The sequence below is a fragment of the Lissotriton helveticus genome, chromosome 11 (assembly GCF_964261635.1).
Source record: "Lissotriton helveticus chromosome 11, aLisHel1.1, whole genome shotgun sequence".
In the NCBI taxonomy this organism is placed as follows: domain Eukaryota; kingdom Metazoa; phylum Chordata; class Amphibia; order Caudata; family Salamandridae; genus Lissotriton; species Lissotriton helveticus.
In genome coordinates, this window is record NC_136072.1 from 385,488,295 (window position 1) to 385,509,370 (window position 21,076).

Below are 21,076 nucleotides of genomic sequence, written 5' to 3' on the forward strand. Positions count from 1 at the left end.
TGCGAATTTACGGATTATTGGATAAATTCGCGCGATTCGCGGATCGCGAAATCATCAAACATTCGCCCGCGAAACGGATTTTACGCCCACGCTTAGTCTTCTTCTAGACTAGACTAGACTAGAGGCCCAGGACATCTACTCCAATGAGCTATGTGACTCTATTGCAGACTACTTTGTAAGCAAAGTTGAAAAAATACACACCACCTTTACGAGTGGCACTGAGACACCCTCTGATCAAGGTGCGACAGTGGATATTTCAGATAATAAACCTTGCCTGTCGTGTTTTAAAGTCCCTGACAGACAAGACCTGCTTAGCATCGCTAATAGCATTCAGTCCGGCTCACCCATGGACGTCATCCCTCCGAAACGTTGTAAGGGAATTTTAGAGAGCACTATTGATCATATTGGTCATATGATAACTCTATCCTTCCAAGAGTGCCATGTGCTGGATGCATGGAAAATGGCCCAAGTCATCCCATTAAAAAAGAAACCCAATGTGCTAATTTCCCAGTTTCAGAATCGCCGCCCTATCTCCCTCCTCCCCTTCTGTATGAAAGTGGTGGAGAAGATAGCCAACATTCAACTCATGAAACATCTTGAAGATGAGTCTCTCCTTCACTCCACACAGTCAGGGTTCAGAGCCTGTTACTCTACTGAGTCAGCCCTTCTCTTCTCTACAGAATGTCTGAGGCTAATGGCGGATGAGGGGCAGACAGCAGCGTTGGTACTTCTAGATCTTAGTGCAGCTTTTGACACCGTGCTGCACACAACGCTGCTGTCTCGCCTCTCGGATATGAGAGTGGTAGGATCTGCCTTTGAATGGATTAAATCTTTTCTTGAAAACAGGAGTTTTAAAATGCATTGTCCTCCATTCAAATCCTCCCCCAAGAAGCTGAGACATGGGGTTCCACAGGGCTCCAGTTTGAGCCCTACCTTGTTCAATCTCTATATGGAACCCCTGGCCCACATTGTGCAATCTTTCGGAGTGGATATTGTCACGTATGCTGACGATACCCAACTCATGATTAAACTCACGCACAATCAGGAAGATGCCACCAATTTCTCCAACTGCCTTCTGTCAGTAGCAGGTTGGATGAATAACAACTGCCTACGCCTAAATGGCGACAAGACGGAGCTTTTAGTCATCGGTAAATCCTTTTGTGACTGGTCACCTGAGTGGTGGCCAACTGAACTGGGCGCAATTCCTTCTCCATCGGAATCAGTCAGGAACCTCGGAGTTATGCTTGATGCTGATCTCTCTTTTAAACACCAGGTCAGCAAAGTCACGGGTAGATGCTACAGCATACTCAAAACTCTTCGCAAAATCCTCGACCTTCTTCCCATCAACGCTAGGAGAAGCCTCATCCACGCATTAGTCACACCTCATCTTGACTACGGTAATGCCCTGCTTTTAGGTTTAAGTAAGAAAGGCTTACACCAACTGCAGTGTGTACAAAACGCTGCTGCACGCCTGGTTCTCAATCTGCCCCGCAGAGCATCTGGGAAGTTGGCTCTGTCAAGACTTCACTGACTCCCCATCAGGGAGCGTATTAAGTTCAAAGCACTTTGCTTTGCCCACCGCATTGCCCAAGGAAAGGGCCCAAGATACCTACAAAAGCTCCTTACCGTCAAAAAAAAAAAAAAAAAAAAAAAAAAAAAAAGCTCCTTACCGTCCATCGCCCCATCCGGAACCTGAGATCGGCCGGAGCAATGCTGTTTAAACTCCCTCGCATTCGCAAGGCCAGGATGGGAGGCCGTTCCTTTAGGTTTTTGGCAAGTAAACACTGGAACGAACTGCCCATAGATCTTCGTATGGAGCCCTCAGAAACAAGATTCCGTTCAAAACTTAAAACCCATCTTTTCCCTGCCAATTACAATTAGTGTTTCTAGCTTAATTTTCCCCCTCCCTCCGGTCTTCTGCCTTCTAGGGTCTTACAGCAATTTATAGCGCGGGGACACACTGTTTTAGTGTAACCAGGCGCTCTAGAAATGGCTATATTATTATTATTATTATTTCAGTGATGTAATTTGAGATGTCATAAGCAGGGCATTGTGGAGGCATAAGTTACGGTTAGCTCAGAGAAAATAACTGCTGAATTTTACAGGTTTTGTATGAGTGAATTTTGAGCCTATGTATAAGAAAGGAAATACAACCACCTGACAAGAAGCGCCAAGATTGATTTTAACTTCCAGCAAAGAAAGTTCTAAAGTAACGCAAATATCCAAAAATACTGGCACCTATTGGTACAAGATCAGTAAATTGGGAAAACCATTGGTGCACGACCACAAGTCACCTATAGAAAAGTATCTTCCCTACAAAACAAAATAGTCCACAGTCACTTCCTAGAGAAACTGGTTAGAACAACAACAGTTGGGATTCAAAAAATGCAATAGTTACATAGTCTATAAAATCGGTGTCAATACAAAAGAAATAATGAACCCAGACGGAAGACCTATTAGAATACACCACAAAATCACATGCACACCACAATTTGTGGTTTACGTTATCCAAAGTGCATGTGGACTAAGATACATTGGCAGCATCATCTGCATGCTGAAAAAACAAATTCTGTAAATTATTCGAGCAGTCAGAAATAAAAATCTGAATTGCACAATAGCCAAACATATAGCCACATGCCAGAACAATGATTGGAAACAAATGGAATTCTTTGGATTAGATACCATTCCACAAAATAAAAGAGCAGGGGACAAAAAGAAAAAACTCAGACAACTGGAATTGTGGTACATTTTCAGGCTACGCATGAAGATCCTCAAGGGCCTAAATAATGACGAGGAACTATACGTCCACTTATGAAACACGATTAAAAAAATGTCAAACTGAAAATCAAAAAAATTGACAATCACCTTCTTCTGAACATAATTTCGCAGATAAATTGTAAAGAAAACGTTTCGAAGAAAAATATAACGAATACCAAGAAAACAAGGTTCAGGAATATCATGTCCATCCAAGAAGATGTACATTGAAATATTGCCAAAAACTCAATTACTAAAAAAACAAAAAATCAAAGACTAACAATTATTTTCCTCTGAATAACATTGTGGCGAGACATCATCAAGAAAAAGTTCCAAGGAAGAGTTCCAACAAAAAATGCCATCAACATCAAAAACACGGCATCATGCAAAATAGAGATATGAGTACTGGATAAGAAAAAAGTTACCAAAAAGAACAAATACCGCAAACATCAATGAAACAACAATGAGAAACGTCATGTCCATCTATGAATAGGCACAGTAAAACACTGCCAAAAAAAGACGTAAAATTCAAAACTCAAACCAAAAACTGACATCCGCCTTGCCCTGAACAACATTGCACAGAGATATCATCAAGAATAATTTCTAAAGAAAAATAACATCAACACCAATGAATTGCTACTATACAAGACAAGACAAAGATAGCCACTAGAAGCACTGAATTCCAAGAGAAATGGTAACACCCGGGACATTGTTTACAATACGATATGCCTGTGGGACAATAATACATGATACTGCAATGTGGCAATCAATAATAGATGTCGTATCTTTATGACCACCAAGTAATCTGAAAGAAAGTAACCAAAAATCACACCGAAATAAAAAATGCGGTGATGCAATAACACAACATTAATTAACATATCTCATTGGAAATTAATTGTGACAATTATAATGATATACTGGTGTGTCAATAGTTTCAAAAATTATACTCTGTATTTAACACTGGATGTAACAGAGGTTATATTGGAGTGTGAGGAGATGCATTGTATTATCACATGAATGATATCATCAGTGATGTGATCATTGATGTCAAATGAGATGTCATAAGTGATGTCATCAGTGATGTCATTTGAGATGTAATCAGTGATGTCATCAGTGATGTCACTGACCATGTCATGAATGATGTAATATGTGACATCATCAGCAGTGGATTGCGGGTGCGAGATATATAGTTAGTGCAACTAACTATATATGCGAATTTCAATGGTTTTGTGTGAGTAAAATAAGGTTTTTTAAATGCTAATTCCTAACTATATATGGTGTATAACCTATGGTTTTTCAGTGAATTTTCAAGGTTTTGTAAATGCTAATTCCTAACTATATATGGTCTATAACCTATGGTTTTTTCAGTGAATTTCAATGTTTTTTTAATAGCAAATATCAAATGGTGTAAAATATTTTCTTCTTTTAAAGGAAAAATATATTTTCTATGTCTCTTATTTAATTTTGTTATGTCTTTATTTTTTTTAAATATTTTTTTTGTTTCGCTACCGGTCCGCGCACCGGGTAGCTTCCCGTTAGCTCAATTTGGTGCCGCGACCCGATCCGCGCACCGGGAAACGTTCCGTTAGCGCAACTCCCGCGATCGAACACAACATCGTGACGCGGAAGCGTCTCATGACGCGCCGCGTTAGCGCACCAGGAAGTGCTCCGGAGCGCAAACAGAGGCGCGAAGCGCAGCACTCCGGAAGCGATCCGGGGCGCGGCGCGGAGCGCGTAACGTAAGCGTAACAGGTCATGTGACTTGTTAATAAAACTTTCTATTGGTTCATTTCACTTTTGGTTTCCTAATGATGTAAGGCTAGGTCATGTGACCTAAAAATAACACTTTTCATTGGTTTAGAACATTTTTTTTTCACAAATGATGAAAGCCCCCACCTTTTTTCCTCACTCTGACTTTCATCTTTGTGAGAGGAAGACCTACTTTCAATATTTGCAAAAATGGCAAGTCTTGTAGCTGCAGCTGCTGGAGCCAATCCACCACCACCACCACCACCAAAAAAGGATGGACCACCTCCTCAGGTTATCCTTCATCAAGAGGAGGAAGAAGAGGAAGAAGAGGAAGAGGAGCAAGAGAGGAGGCAGTTTTTGCCTGAAGAGCCAAGGAGGTCCCATGTGAAAGAAAATTACATCTGGCAATTTTACACATTTCCCCGGGGCCAAAAAAAAGTAAATGCCCGCTACGTTACCTGTCTCATCTGTGAAAAAGATCTCTCCAGAGGGACTGATAAGAAGTACAGCTATGGCAATTACACCATGCATCACCACATGGACAGGTGGCACCCTATAAATTATAGTGCTGCGCAGGTACGTGACCTGCAGGAAAACCCCCCTCCTGTGGCCAGTACATCAACTGAACAGGCAGTGACGGGACCAGAGGCGAGGGAGACGGTCCCAAACATCCAGTTGAAGTTCAGGGACGTGAAGCAAGTCTGCATTTTTTGCGGCAAATTAATTTGCTTTAGGGAGAGTAGCATAAATCTTATCAACACAGCTATTGAAAATCATAAATGTCCAAAACGCCCCAGAAAGTAAATTATCTTTTTTTTTTGTTGCTCCTGTTGAGCCCTTTATAATGAATGATTTTCGTTCCCCCTCCAAAACAACAAAAACAATAAAAAAAAGTTCTTTTCAGAACTACCTCCCATTTATAAAAAATTGCTAGAATGTTTAGCACTCTGGCAACCTCTATTTCTTTTGATTCGCTTCCCGGTTCGCGCGCCGGTACGCGAACCGGAAGCGAAACAAAAAAAATAAAAAAATAAATAAAAAAAGGAAGAGTGAGTATAAGGGAAGGAAACAGAGAGTAATGTTAAAAGAAAGACAGCTAGAGGGAGTAACAGAGAGATACTGTTTAATAGATCTATTTACCAAAGAAAAGATGTAAGAGGGTATAATTGAGAAATACAAAATAGATAAGGAAGTGAAAGAAAAAAAAGTGAGAAGAAGAATAATAAACAAGAGTTTCTTAGAGAATGTGAGTGAATGTCGAAATTAAGAAGAAAAACAGTAAAGGATGTGGAATGAGAGGTAGGGATAGAACCGGACTAAAAGAACAACCCTGAGGGAAAGTGTTAATAAAACAGTGAGCGAAAGTAAATAGGAATAAAACAAGATGTATGACAGTGACTAAGGTTAAAACATGTGGAATAACAGAGAGAAAAAACAGAAAGCAGAAAAGAAGAAGTGACAGAAAAGGAATGATTGAAACAGCAAAGAAATGTAAATAACATAGGGGCATATTATCAACACAGGCGATAACATTTTCGATGCTTTTATCGGCAGAAAACAGGGAGAAAGCATAATGAACAAGTAGTGAAAGAGTGATGAGTCAGAGACAGTGAGAGTAATAGAGACGGAGTGAGTGAACAGGAGTGAGGAACTATGAGAACAGAGGGACTGAGAAAAGGAATGGAAGGAGTAGAGTAAGTAAGTAATAGAAAAATGAATGAGGGAAGTAGCAAAGGTAGGAAACTGAGGGTTAAAGAAATGAAGCAGGGGAACTAATAGCTGTTAAATGTGATAGAAATGTAACGAAAAGAGTACAAAACACTTACCTTATAATTGTCGTTAACTTAGTCACTTGTTATTTTTATACTTTCAATCTTTGAAAGAAAGAACAAACATTTGAAAAATATTAAAACATGTATTTAAAAATTAGAAAAGACAAGGGAAAAGATTGAAAATCATTTAATTTTACAAAGAAATAAAGTTAGAGATAAACATGCAGAAAAAAAGAGAAAGAAACAGTGATAGACAGTCAGAGACAAAAAGAAATTGTAATAGAGTAAATTACTAAGAGAAAAAAAAGGAAGATACTTTCAGTGACAGAAAATAAGGATAGAAGAGAAAACTAAATTGAAGTTGTGTAAGCTACTAAAAGAAAGTGAGTAAGGTAAACTATATAAGGAAAGGGTGAATAAGGAAAAGAGAGTGAGGGAGAGAGGAGACAGAGGAAGTGAAAGAAAGAGTGTCAGATACAGACTGAGTGAGGCAACAAAGAAAGATAAATGAGTGAGGGTGAGTTATACTAACTGATTGCACCAAAAAAGGAGAACCCAAAAATATTTAATTTAGAGACCAAAGGGAGGAAAGATGGAAAAGACAAGTGAAGCAGAGGGTCTAAAAGCTGGAAAATGGTGCAAGGGAGAAAAGAAAAAAGCAGAGTTGGAATAGGGAAACAAAGGTTGAAAGATAAGTGGAGTCAGAGAACAAGGGTGAAAGAGAATAAAACAAAAGGCAATGTGAGTATGTAAAGAGGATTGATAGAAGGTAGTAAAAGACGAGTGAGCATGGGACAAGACGAGTACAAATTAAAATTCACTATACAAAGTACAGAATTAATTATACATGTTAAATGGTTTATTTTTGCTGTTCTCAGAATATATCAAATTTCACTAAAAACAGTGAGTTGAAGGTTTTCATCATATAACAGCGGGAAAAAAACCCACAATCAAAATGATTGTGTTTAAAAAACCCATATAACATAACCAATCAGAAATCAGAACTCCTCAAAAGTAACTTACTTTCCATGACGTCGAAGGATGTCCTATGAACAGCTTATACTCTGTTGTGCTGTTATTATTTTCTGCCCGCCACTTTCTGAAAGAAAAGCTCCATCGTTTTGACAAATATGTTACATACAATAAATGACTTCTCGCTCTCTACCGCACTTCTCCTCAAGGCCAAATAGTGTAAGAGCCATTTATAACTCTTGGAATTCTTCTAAGCAAATCCCGTCATTTTCTTTTTCCACAACTTTCAGAAAGAAAACGTTCAAGATCACTTTCACAATCCTGTACTAGTAATATCTCACCCTTCTTGCTCACTCATGTTCCACATTTCCTATGACACTGATACTGCTTACTATGAGGCACACTTACACTACCTCTATGACTACTACAATTATTTAATTCTCTTCATCACTGTTAATCACAAAGCAATTTAAAACAGTACATAAAATTATATCAAGTCCTAGAATCATTATAGGCCAGTTACCTACCCTAAATTCTCTCTTCTGAAAACACAAAGTAAGAATATTTTAAGTCAAAAGGCAACATTGTTTCATAGTCAAATGGGAATCATTTCCGAAACACCAGCTTTTTTTACATTTTAAATAAGCTGTGTAATAAGCGGATGTTGTCAAAGGACCATCATGTCATATAATAGCTGCAGTTACAAATGTTCTTCCTAAAATCAACGACTGTGTAGCCACAACATTTGTAATTAAAGTTGAAAACTTACTTTCATCAGGTTTATGTAGTTGGAATTTCAAAATGACATTATAACCAAAAGTTTGTACAAATAATGGGACAGCATTGCAGACTTACATTACCTCTACTCCATGTTTTGATTGGCTGCTTGAATTAGCTTATTAAAAGAAACAGTTTTTCTGAACTCATTCAAAGTGCAGTTATTTTTCCATGACGTCAAGTGTTATGGTAAGAACACTGTGTGCTTTGGGAAATACTCTGTTGTCCTTTAACTAATCCGTGCCCACCACTTCCTGTAAGAAAACCTTCTTTTTTTTCAGGAACTACTTAAAACTCAAAAATAACTTTTCACTCTGTACTACACTTATCCTCAAGGCCAAATAGTGTAGGAGCCATTAGAACCTCTTGAAATTCCTCAGAGCAAATCCCGAGATTCCTTCCCTAAAATTTTGGTTGTAAAAACACCAGGTAAGAATTTTTAAGGTCAAAAGGCAATCTTTTTTTGAAAGTTAAAACAGAATCATTGCAGAAAGACCAGCCGTTTCCAGACTTCAGATAAGCTGTGTAATGTCCTGATGTTGTTGAAGGACCGTCATGATATATAATTGCTGCAGTTGTAGTATGTTTATCTAGGGACCTATATCGATACTCCTATTTCTGACCCTTGTCCGGTTAATAAATCACTAATGGCCATACAGCGGCACAGAAACCCGTTTTCAGATTAAGTCATAGCGCATGCTATCACATTAGGAAAGCACTAATGTGCTTGCCTAATGCACACCCCTAGAAAGCACACCGAGTTCTCAAAACAAACCAAACCTCCAGCAGACCTGGGAAATCCCCCGCAGCTATTGTTTTGATTTCGTTCGAGAACTCCTGTAAAGAATGTAAGAACAACCAGTTCTTATGACATCTTTACTGACGTATTATGTCCATGCTTACGTCAAACTCGGCACCTTTCAGGTATAAATATACCGACGCTGCCCTAAGCAAAGACGCGGTGGTGATGAGCTTGGAGCAGCGCTACTTGCCGGAGAGCCCAGCTGATGCAGGAAGCCCACGGACGCTGCCCCTCCCTTTTGACGCGCTGAGAGAGACGCTGTCTTTTCTCCTGCCGAGAAATCCAGCCTCCGGCGTTTCCGGCTTACCTTCGTGGGTAACTGGGATACCGAGTCCTGAAAAAGAGATACCAGCCCTCCTGCCTTCTAAATCCCAGGTACTGAACTGACTAACCCCTTACAGAGAATTCTTGAGTCAGATTCTTGGCAAAGCAAACTTAACTTAAACTGCTACTTATTTACTCCCGCCCACGTATTAGGCTTAGGTCAGGTACACCGGGGTAGGCGTAGTTAGAAGCACCAGTTGAGTACGATTAGTCAATGTATATATGTATGTATAACTTTTATCCATTTTAAGTATCATATGGCTAAGAAACCATATCAATGCTTTTACAGTATTATTTTATAATCCTGCTTTTACTGTATGCACTTTACTTAACTATAAGTATTGCAATAATAGCGATTCATTTCTCTTGTATGAGAAAAGAGACTGATCAATAAATAACACCTTTTTATTGAACACGCCCGTCTCTTCTTTTCTCTACAATCTGGTGAAACTAAGTATGCACGTATTGACAGAGTAAAATAGCTGTCTTTTGTTTTCACACGACTCTAGAGATATACTCTTGATTAGGGAGAGCAAAGTTGTCATGTTCTATGGTTGTCAGAAACTAAATCCCTTCTTGTCTATCCAGGGAGGTTAAACTCCTCCTTGCCTATTCGAGAAAGTTTCTAGTGAACTCTGAGCTAGCTGGCACACACAAAACTTTAAGTCTAATATCGACAGTAGAAGACCTAGTTAACCTCTGTCCTACATCTATACTATTGAAGATATTATTCCAATGCGCAGAGCCTATTGGGATAATAGGAACTACACTACACAGTTACAAAAGTCCTTCCTGATATTGACAACTGCGAAGCCACAACATTTTTAATTAAAGTTGTCAATTTTGTTCCATCAGGCCTACATCGTTGGAACATTAAAATGACATACTGGCCATATGTTCGTATAAATAATGTGGACAGCATTGCAGACTTACATTGGCTACACTCCATGTTTTGATCGGCTGCTTTTACTAGCTTATTAAAGGACACTGATTTACTGTCTGGCAAAGTTAAATATATAAATCTTTCTGAGTCTACACTAGTAGTACTTGATACCCTACAGTTCTCGCAGTCATGCTGCCATTGATAAGAAAGGCCAAACAGATGATCTACATCTACACCTTCATCTTGCAATACATCAAGCATATACATTAAAAACTCCTGACAATCTTGCTGAATATTTTGAGAGAATTGCGTTTGACCTGAACATTTGTCTAACAGATTTCGAATTTCAGACACACTTTCTATTTTTGTTCTATCAGTGCTACATTTCTCTAACACAGAGTTCAACAAACAGCAAAAACTTTGATCTGAATTGATCACAATCTGTTCTTTTAAAGTTTCTAGAGAAAACACAACATTAACCACTACATTAGCATAGCAGTTGACACCAGAACTATTTTCAAATTGAAAACCAACAACATCTTCAATAGAATCCATTTTCTTTCTGCTTATAATTTCAGGGTCATCGACTTTTCGTCTTTTTGCTTCAACCTCCCTACTATTGGTCACATTTCTTCGTTTCCGGCCTACCACACGTTTCTCAAACAAAGGATATTGAGGCAAATGTGGCGCATACTCTCTTCTTAACCTATTGTATTCCTTAACACAATCTAGATCCGCACAAATGTTTGTGACATCACACTCAATCAAGTACAATCCCGATAAAGTTCTGACTCGTGACAATGCCACATATGCCATACCCTCCTTGAACACAGAACTGCCAATATTCACCAATGCACTGTCTACACTTAAACCTTGCGATTTATGGATTGTCACCGCATATGCCAAGCAAACAGGAAACTGCTTACGGCGAACATATAAGTCTTTTACAAGCAAAAACCTAGCAGAGCAACAACCAATTAGCTGTACTTCCTCAATGCCATCAAATTTAATTTTTAAAAATTCAATTCCATCTCTATTTCTGTATTTGTCAAAATCAACAACATTACCCATTGATCAATTTACCAGACCTCTTTCAACATGTAAATTCCTTCTCAAAATGATACGGCAATTTAAGCACACATTCAGAGTCTTTTCAAAACCAGCAGTTTTAGATATAGTCTTCTCTAATAAATCCAATTTAGATTTCAAATTCTCAGACAAAATAATTGTTGCTCCCATATGCTCTATTCTGTCAATAGCTTCCAGTTTCACAATCTCTTGGTTTTCTAAATTCAACATTTTGTTGTTGAAGATGGCAAATTCTGCAAGAGTTGGCATCAAACATATTCCAGATTTCTTCTCAGTAATTTTCCGAAAAATATTCTCTGGCAGAACGTCTTCTTCTGGATACATATTTGACAGTAATCGTGCATGTAAAGCTTCTTTCCCATGCTCGGTCACTTTTCCGATTCTAACATCTTGTAGAATATTCTTATAATCTTCATCCTTCGCTTGACACATATTTTCACGCAATTCAGCATAATTGAAGTTTAACCATATATTAACGTTGCCAATGCTCCCTAGGCACTTCCTGGTATCTTCATGTGTAAGTAGTTTAAACACTGGTTGTCCTTTCACTGGTGTCAGCTGCAGAAGATCACCGAAAACAATGATGTGTTTGCCACCAAATAACACATCATACTCTGTTTTAAGAACTTCTTGCATTCTCAAATGCACAAAGGCAAGCATGACATTGGAAACCATGCTTACTTCGTCAATGATAAGAAGTTTCATTTTCCTCAAGACTCTTGAAACTTCACAACAAGCATCTCCAGATAACTTGTGGTATTGTAATTTGTTATCATGCTCCACTGGCAGCATCAGTAGACGATGCAAAGTAATACCTTTAATGTTATGTGCTGCCAGTCCAGTTGGAGCGGTGACAACACAAGACAGCGATGACTCAGTCCTTTTCTGCAAATAACATGAAATTGCTTTAAAGAGGAAACTTTTTCCAGTTCCTGCTTCTCCACTCACGTACAGTCGGACAGGCTTCAATGACGTACATGAGCACTCTTTCTTCTCATGACTTAATCCATGATCAATTTGGTTGGTAACTTCGTCATATATTTTCCTCTGCTCAACGTTGAGTTGTCTTTCCAAATCTTCTAAGTTAACCGCATCCTCCTGAGCATGTGCCATGGCTCTTTCCACTTCAATCATGGCAGTGGCAGCTTCATTTTCGATAACTGGTCCTCCTAGTGGATCCTGACTCAATGAAACAGAACTCTGACTGTCCTGAGAACTGTCTCTAGCAATCTCGGCTGCAATTGTTGCTTCCTGCTCGATTTCCGCATTCAACATTTCTAGATATTTTGGAAAAACAGGACATTCTATGGTCTCCTTGGCTGCATTGAAAGAGTCTTCGTAACAGAGGAAATCTCCAAGCAGTTCCTCTTCTGCACGCCAAGGCTTGAAAAGTTGCAAAAGAGCTAAATAGAAAAACTCTTTTCTTTCAGTAGATTCGCCACTCAATTTTCGATGATTTACCAATTGGCATTTTCTTTGCTTGACCAGACATCCCTCACTTCCAATTACAGCATACACTCCTTTATCAATATCTTCTTTGATGTTCCTCTTGAATATGTAATTTTGTAGAACCTCATACAGACAAACATTCTCGAGGTGACTGCTTCTATTTGGATAATATGTATCCAACATGTTGGTCTTCAAAATATCCGTACTGTTTGGCTCCTTTTCCGCCAAATACTCAATTTCCCGTACAGGTTTCAGAACTCGATTACACGTTGCAGCAAGACCAAGACTCGCCCAAATGATACTCCTAGATTTGGCATAGAGACTTGCTGAAGATAACCGGTCAGAACATTCGTAAGCTCCGATTTCTCGATGCGACAACATCTTCAGACTGAAACTGTACAACTTCTTACTGAGGCTCTTTTCATCGGAAATGTCCTCCCACATATCCTTCAATTCTGTCTTTTCTTTTTTTGTGATGTAAGATGTCACATACCGAGCCACAGCCATACAGTTATCAGCCACAAACTGTATATCCATGGTAGCATTCCACATGGACAAAATCACTGGGTTGTAGTCGTTGATGTACTTGGACTCTTCGTTTCTTTTCAAATTGTATGTGTTTTTGGGTGATTTCCTCGTCACATTATGTCGCAGCGAAGACATCAAACTGTTCACTCTTCCTTTAGAAATCACCGGTCGTGGAAAGCCGAAACGACATTTTGTGTAGAACTTGTCCTTGTTTCTGAATTTACGACGAAGGTACTTTCCGCAACGATGGCTTTGAAAGCGTAAAACTTGTTCTCTTAGGCTTTTGTCTTCCTTTGTCTTTGGAACAGCACATGTAGAATACTGTTCTATGAAACTCATCACTAAGTCATCCGGATCTGTTCCAAATTTGGGTGCATCTTTGATCCATAGCAGCATATGTATATGAGGTGCACCTCTTGCTTGATACTCCTTTCTCCAGAAGAAATCCAACACCTCTCCAAGAGGTGGATTTTTCTTGTTCATGAAGAAAGACATCATAGCTTCAAATCTATGATTGAAGTACCTGCATACATTCACTGGATCCAAAGAGCACAGTTCTCCGGGTGTCTTGAATTCGATATTTTCAATGTTTCCATTTGCCTCTCGTAGAAATTCAAGTAAGTCTTCCCAGCCATACTCGGCACAGCTGAGAGTGAGGAACCATGTGGGAGTTCCTAAGTTCCTCAGCATACATTTTAAATCACCATGACGACGGTACCAGTACTCATTAGTACCACGCTGACATGCCATGAGATTAATCAGGTGAGAATCCAAAATACTGTCTTGCACATTGACTTTATCCATAATGTCACTTGCCGAGATATTTTGCATCTGTACACCACTTTTCAAGATGTGGTTCACTGCATATGACAGTCCAGACAGATCACTTTCAAACAGTAGATGAAACAAATAGGGAATGCATTGACGAAACCTAGGATCTTCTGCATACAATCGTAAAGTCCGGTATTCAGAAGCAGGAATTTGATCAGGTCGCTCATCATATCTTCCTCCTTGACCTGTTGGAAATAGCTGTGGGAAACACCGAGCTTCCAAACTTTCCTCCCAAACACTAATGGGACTCCCTTTGGCTTGTTTCATTTGAAACAACTCAATAGCATTCCCCATGACTTCCTTGGAATGCAAAGGATGAACACTATAATGTTCATATATTTCTTCATTTTTAGAGGCTTCTACTTTCTCAATTTGTCCAGCACACAAATTGCTGTCCTCTTCTTCACTTACTTCCTCTTCTGCAACACATACATTCTTGTAATACTTATTGTTTTTCATCAAATACAATGTTGCCTTTTTGACTTTCCTAACATCCACTAAATCTTGCCAGATTTTCTTACTCTCTGTCGGAACCCCATTAACTAAGATAACCAGAGGTTCCTCTTCCACTTTCTCTACTCCAATTGTATTAATGTTTTTCTTCAAATCTAGAGGCAAATAAACAACTCTTCCCTTTAATCCTCTCTGTAAATCTGATGGAGGCAATTTCCCTGTCTTTGGCTCCATTCGTACAATAGCCTGAAAGGGATGGAAACTTTGAATCAAAATAGATTCATAAGTATTTAAATCCTTCAATTCAGAAGGAATGTCAACCAATTCCAGATTATTATGAACCGCTCTAGCAGGCATCCGGTTTTGATTTAATTTGTTACAACAATAAGTACACACACGTTGATCCGATCCCAAATCAAAACAATTTTCTACCATCAAGTATGTTGCGAAATCCTTCCATTCACTATTATTTTCCCTTTCACTTTTTGCATATAAATCCACTAACTTAGTCTGATTCTTATAATAAGTGCGTCGACAACACACACAAGTGAAATTAGGCCTCTCACTTGATTTCACCTGAAACGTGGCAATTACCTTCTGAAAATTATCTGTACTGGAAATCTGTACACTCTCTTCCACATTACCTTCTTCTTCTGGGTCAATTTCAACATTCTCCTCTTTACTTGCAAAGTAACAAAACTCAATTTCTTCACAAATATTCTTCACATCTACTTCAGAACCATGCAAAAGAGCACTGCTTAATTGTTTAAGCTTAATTGCTGGACTCTTTGCAAAATACAACATTCTCACTAATTTCCTCACTTTATTATGATGGACTGCTAGCATCCTGAAATGATGAAAAACACTCTGGCATACTCTCCTGGAAAGACAAGCCAGTGAATGACCATGTAAACCTGTCACTTCTCTCACTCTGCATGGATCTAATTCCTGCAACAACTTCATTTTCTGTTTTAAACTTTTCTTATTAAATGTCCGTACAAAATCACAAAGCAAATTGATGGAATCCTGTCGCACACTGCAAATACTACTACACTTCCAGGTGTACACTGGACCCTTAGGACGTCTCCCTAAAAGTTCATCACCTAACACCTCTTCTGCCTCTGTTGACACAAGTTTTTCTTTTTCAACCGGACAACCATCTTTCACCTCATATGCTCGAACACTGGTGTCAACTGCGTGCACCAAATCATTATCCTGGAAATAACTCTCCTCATTAAAAAATGCCTCACAACTTGAACTATGCATCCATTCTCCTGAAAAAACTTCACAAAAATTAGTACGATTAACTGTTCTCTTCCATCTACTATTTGATTTGAAATCATAAATTGCCTTGTTTAGTTTCCTAATTCTATTGATGATCAAAATAAATAACTTTCGCTTAATTTCGAAAGCCTGATCAATAATTTTCTCTACATCTTTCTTTCTCTTATAAAATGCCACTTTCTGTTGACTTTTCTTAATATTTTTTAACAAATTGCCAATTATCCTGTTGCGGAACATTCGTCTACGAATGTCCCTAAACTGATTTCTCCTTCTACTACCATGCACAGAGTAATCTCCTGCTCTAGCAGTAACATTTTTGAGTGGCCTTTCCTTCCCATTTAAATTGGCTCTCTTCTTCTGAACTAAAACATGTTCTGTAGTGATACTTTTTTTTCTGAAAATGTTTCTTAGGAAAGATTTTGTTGTCTTACCCGGTGCTGTTTTGGTGACTTGACGAGTTTTTATTGTAGAGGACTGCTGCAAGCATGTAGTAAGCTGCTGTGTTTGACGTTTTGTAGCCTTTCTCCTCCTTTGCCGGGAAGGCATGGTTTTAATTTTGAAATGATCTGCAGTTGAATCTGTGGTAAAATATAATAAAAAATGTTATTAACCACTATTACCAAACAGTAAATCAATAACAGTTGTCAAAAAATGAACACACTAGTTGTCAATTCTACATACAATAATTTTTAGTGCATTGACAAATTTAAAACTCACAAATAGTAGCAAAGAAATGGAATGCTTCTACATTTGACCTGTGCTCTTTTATATGTGAATCTGAACTAATTTTATTAGCATATTTCACTATTTTATTAAAGACACTTCACACAAGCTGTTTTTGAAGTTGTATTTAATTTTAAATAAAACGGTTAACATGGTTACTTTTCATTTCCAGTAACTTAAATTTATTTAAAAAAATGTCTTTATAGTTCAATAGGCTCGAGCAGATCAGCTGCCCACCCTATGTCATACAATTCTGACAAATCGGCATCCTCATCATATTCTTCATCATCCACAGGATATAAATCATCCAAGGGATCTACTTCCACTGACGTTTCAATGACAAGTTCAATGATAAGATCGAGATCAACAGATTGCTCATTATCACTCATGGTTGATGTTGTCGTTATCTTTAAAGAAAGAGAACAACAATGAGATGTTGCAGAGTAAGAGACAAATCTCAAAGACTATAATAGTAAAATTGTTTAACAAGAGTAACATTTTGCAGATATTATTTAGCCATGTCCAGGGATGCTGAGGAGGTGAGGCCTATGTCCCAGTTTTCAGTGAACAGGACTCATCTCTTCTTAACCTTGGATAAGCTTCACCGACTCTGTGTCCCCTGCTCATACTTAAATGTAAAGAGGCAGATTTATGTTAACTGGCGCATCCCCAGGGATGCACCAGTTAACGTGCGCCGCTGCTCGGCCACCCATGGTGTGCCGCATTTACAATGCGGAGCACCATGGGGCAAAAACAGCACAGATGCGTCACGCATCTGTGCCGCAAAAGCGGCGCATAGCAGGAATCCCGTCGCAAGCACGACATGACTCCTGCAATGCACAGGTGCAAGCCACACATTGCATGGTGCATCACTCCGTATGCCTGTTTCAAACAGGCATAAGGATTTGATTCAGCAATGCCATAAAGCTGACTCAGTGAAATCTTGTAAATTTCACTGTGTTAGTTTTACAGGGCTTTCATGCAAGTGAACGCCCACCCTGCAACAAAACGCCCACATGAAACCTGACGCAGGTTTCATGTGGCGCAGGACTTTACAGCATGACACATCTGCCTAGATGCATCAAGTTGTAAATATGTCGCAACATGGCTCATCTTTTGCACCGCCGCTGCGTCACAAAAGTGACGCAACGGCGGCGCAAAAGAGGCGCACAGCCATCATAAATCTTCCACTAACATTTTAAATGATTGGTTAAGGATGCCGATAAGGTGTGGCCTATCCAGAGGTTTGTTTGAGGCGAGGCCTACTCAGGGTTGCAGATGAAATTTAGGTTTGTTGAAGAGTACAGAGGACATAATACATGTGCAGGCCTACCAATGAAGTGAGTCATGTCCACTGCACTCTTCAACAAAGGCCAGACCTCCTCTGTCTCCCTGGACAGGCCTAAACCTCATCTGCACAATGTGATTCGTAATGTTAGGAAACACAGGTGATGTAATTGAAAAACGTGCAAATATTTTTGCTCATTTCACAATCACATCACCTGTGTTTCCTTTGCTTAGGTATCTCATTGTGCAGATGTAGTCTAGCATATCAAAGAGTACGCAGAAGGTGAGCACTGTATGCAACAACTTTGACACTTACAGAAGCCTCAGCTTCTCCATACCCCCTACACAGTCCTAAATGTATACAGTTTAAACTGACGGTATCTTGTTGCAGATGAAGTGAGGCCTATCTTGCAACATGGTGCATCTTTTGCACCGCTGCTGCGTCACAAAAGTGACGCAACAGCGGTGCAAAAGAGGCGCACGGCCATCATAAATCTGCCCCTAACATTTTAAATGATTGATTCAGGATGCCGATAAGGTGTGGCCTATCCAGAGGTTTGTTTGAGGTGAGGCCTACTCAGGGTTGCAGATGAAATTTAGGCTTGTTGAAGAGTACAGAGGAGATAATACATGTGCAGGCCTACCAACGAAGTGAGTCATGTCCACTGCACTCTTGAACAAAGGCCAGACCTCCTCTGTCTCCCTGAACAGGCCTAAACCTCATCTGCACAATGTGATTCGTAATGTTAGGAAACACAGGTGATATAATTGAAAAACGTGCAAATATTTTCGCTCAATTCACAATCACATCACCTGTATTTCCTCAGCTTAGGTATCTCATTGTGCAGATCTAGTCTAGCATATCCAAGAGTACGCAGAAGATGAGGACTGTATGCAACAGAGCAATGTACATTACTCACCTCCCTTGACACTTACAGAAGCCTCAGTTTCTCCATGCCTCCTACATAGTTCTAAATGTATATCATTATCATCATAGTGACTATCAAACTCTAGCAGTACATATTGTGAAACCTAAATGTCTTAAATTAACGATTTTTTAACCGACAAACAAGCAAATTATTCTCCCAGATTGATGGTGAGAAGTGATATATTTATTTAAAGAAGCAGACACCTTTTTGTCATTGTCATAAATGTAAAAAGCATTCCTTTTCTTTATGAACCATTTCCATGTCATAATTTGAAAACACAGCACAACTCCTATGTACAAGTACACCCTGTCAGTACTTAAATTTGCCAAGCACACGTGGGGGTGTATTTACAAGGACCTTGCACCACGGGGAAATGACTTAAATTTGCAAAGCACTCATGAGGGCGTATTTACAAGGACCTTGCACCACCTTTAAAGTCATTTTTAACGTGGGGAAAATAACGTGAACGTGGCTCAAAGGCCTTGTAAATATGGCCCATGCTGACTATGAAACTCTATCAGTACATATCAAGTAACCTAAATGATTTCAAGAAACGTTCTTAAACACATCAAGTAAGCAAATTATTCACCCAAATTCCTGGTGAAGTGACTTAAAATGCCCTAACAGACATGGGGGCGTATTTACTAGGCCCTTGCACCACTTTTGCATCACTATTAACATGGGGAAAATGACGTGAAAGTGACTCAAAGGCCTTGTAAATATGCCCCAAGTAGGCTATGAAACTCTAGCAGTACATATCAAGAAACCTAAATTATTTCAAGAAATGTTCTTAAACACATCAAGTAAGCAAATTATTCACCCAGATTCATGGTGGGAAGTGAAATATTCATTTAAAGAAGCAGACACCTTTTTGTCCTTCTCATAAATGTAAAAAGGATTTATTTTTTTTAAAAAACGATTTTCTGGTCATAATTGAAAACACAACACAGCTCCTATGTACAAGCACACCCTGTCAGTACTTAAATTTGCCAAGCACACATGGAGGTGTATTTACAAGGACCTTGCACCACCTTTAAAGTCACTTTTAACGTGGGGAAAATAACGTGAACGTGGCTCAAAGGCCTTGTAAATATGGCCCATGCTGACTATGAAACTCTAGCAGTACATATCAAGAAACCTAAATGATTTCAAGAAACGTTCTTAAACTCATCAAGTAAGCAAATTATTCACCCAGATTCATGGTGAAGTGACTTAAAATGCCCTAACACACATGAGGGCATATTTTACAAGGCCCTTGCACCACTTTTGCGTCACTTTTAACATAGGGAAAATAACATGAAAGTGGCTCAAACATGAGAGTGTATTTACAAGGCCCTTTCATCACTTTAGCATCACCTTTAACATCGGGAAAATAACGTGAAAGTGGCTCAAAGTCCTTCTAAATATGCCCCATGCTGGCTATGAAACTCTAGCAGCACATATCAAGAAACCTAATTGACTTTAAGAAACGTTTTTAAACACATCAAGTAAGCAAATTATTCACCCAGATTCATGGGGAAGTGACTTAAAATGCCCTAACACACATGAAAATTGCAAAAAACACAGTTGATGGACAGAATGTAGAACAATGTCATACATTCACCCCAGTACAAGGATCTGGGCCTAAATCCATCGTTTTTTTGCACTCCATAACACCCTGGGTTAGACACTGGCTATATGCAAATCAGCTCTGACCCTGTGCCTCATGGGAACAGTCCAGTCCGAACTACCAAGCCATGTCTTTCCCAGACCGGAATCAAGCATCCAAGGACCGGTTTCTGGCTATCAGCCTTCATCAGCCTTGATAGCTTGACTCCAGTGGTGTGGAGAGCCTGGGACTCACGTCTGAGCATACCCAGCCCACTCGGGGTGAAAATTGCAAAAAACACAGTTGATGGACAGAATGTAGAACAATGTCATACATTCACCCCAGTACAAGGATCTGGGCCTAAATCCATCGTTTTTTTGCACTCCACAACACCCTGGGTTAGACACTGGCTATATGCAAAACAGCTCTGACCCTGTGCCTCATGGGAACAGTCCAGTCCGAACTACCAAGCCATGTCTTTCCCAGACCGGAATCAAGCATCCAAGGACCGGTTTCTTGCTATCAGCCTTCATCAGCCTGGATAGCTTGACTCCAGTGGTGTGGAGAGCCTGGGACTCACGTCTGAGCATACCCAGCCCACTCGGGTGAAAATTGCAAAAAACACAGTTGATGGACAGAATGTAGAACAATGTCATACATTCACCCCAGTACAAGGATCTGGGCCTAAATCCATCGTTTTTTTGCACTCCACAACACCCTGGGTTAGACACTGGCTATATGCAAATCAGCTCTGACCCTGTGCCTCATGGGAACAGTCCAGTCCGAACTACCAAGTCATGTCTTTCCCAGACCGGAATCAAGCATCCAAGGACCGGTTTCTGGCTATCAGCCTTCATCAGCCTGGATAGCTTGACTCCAGTG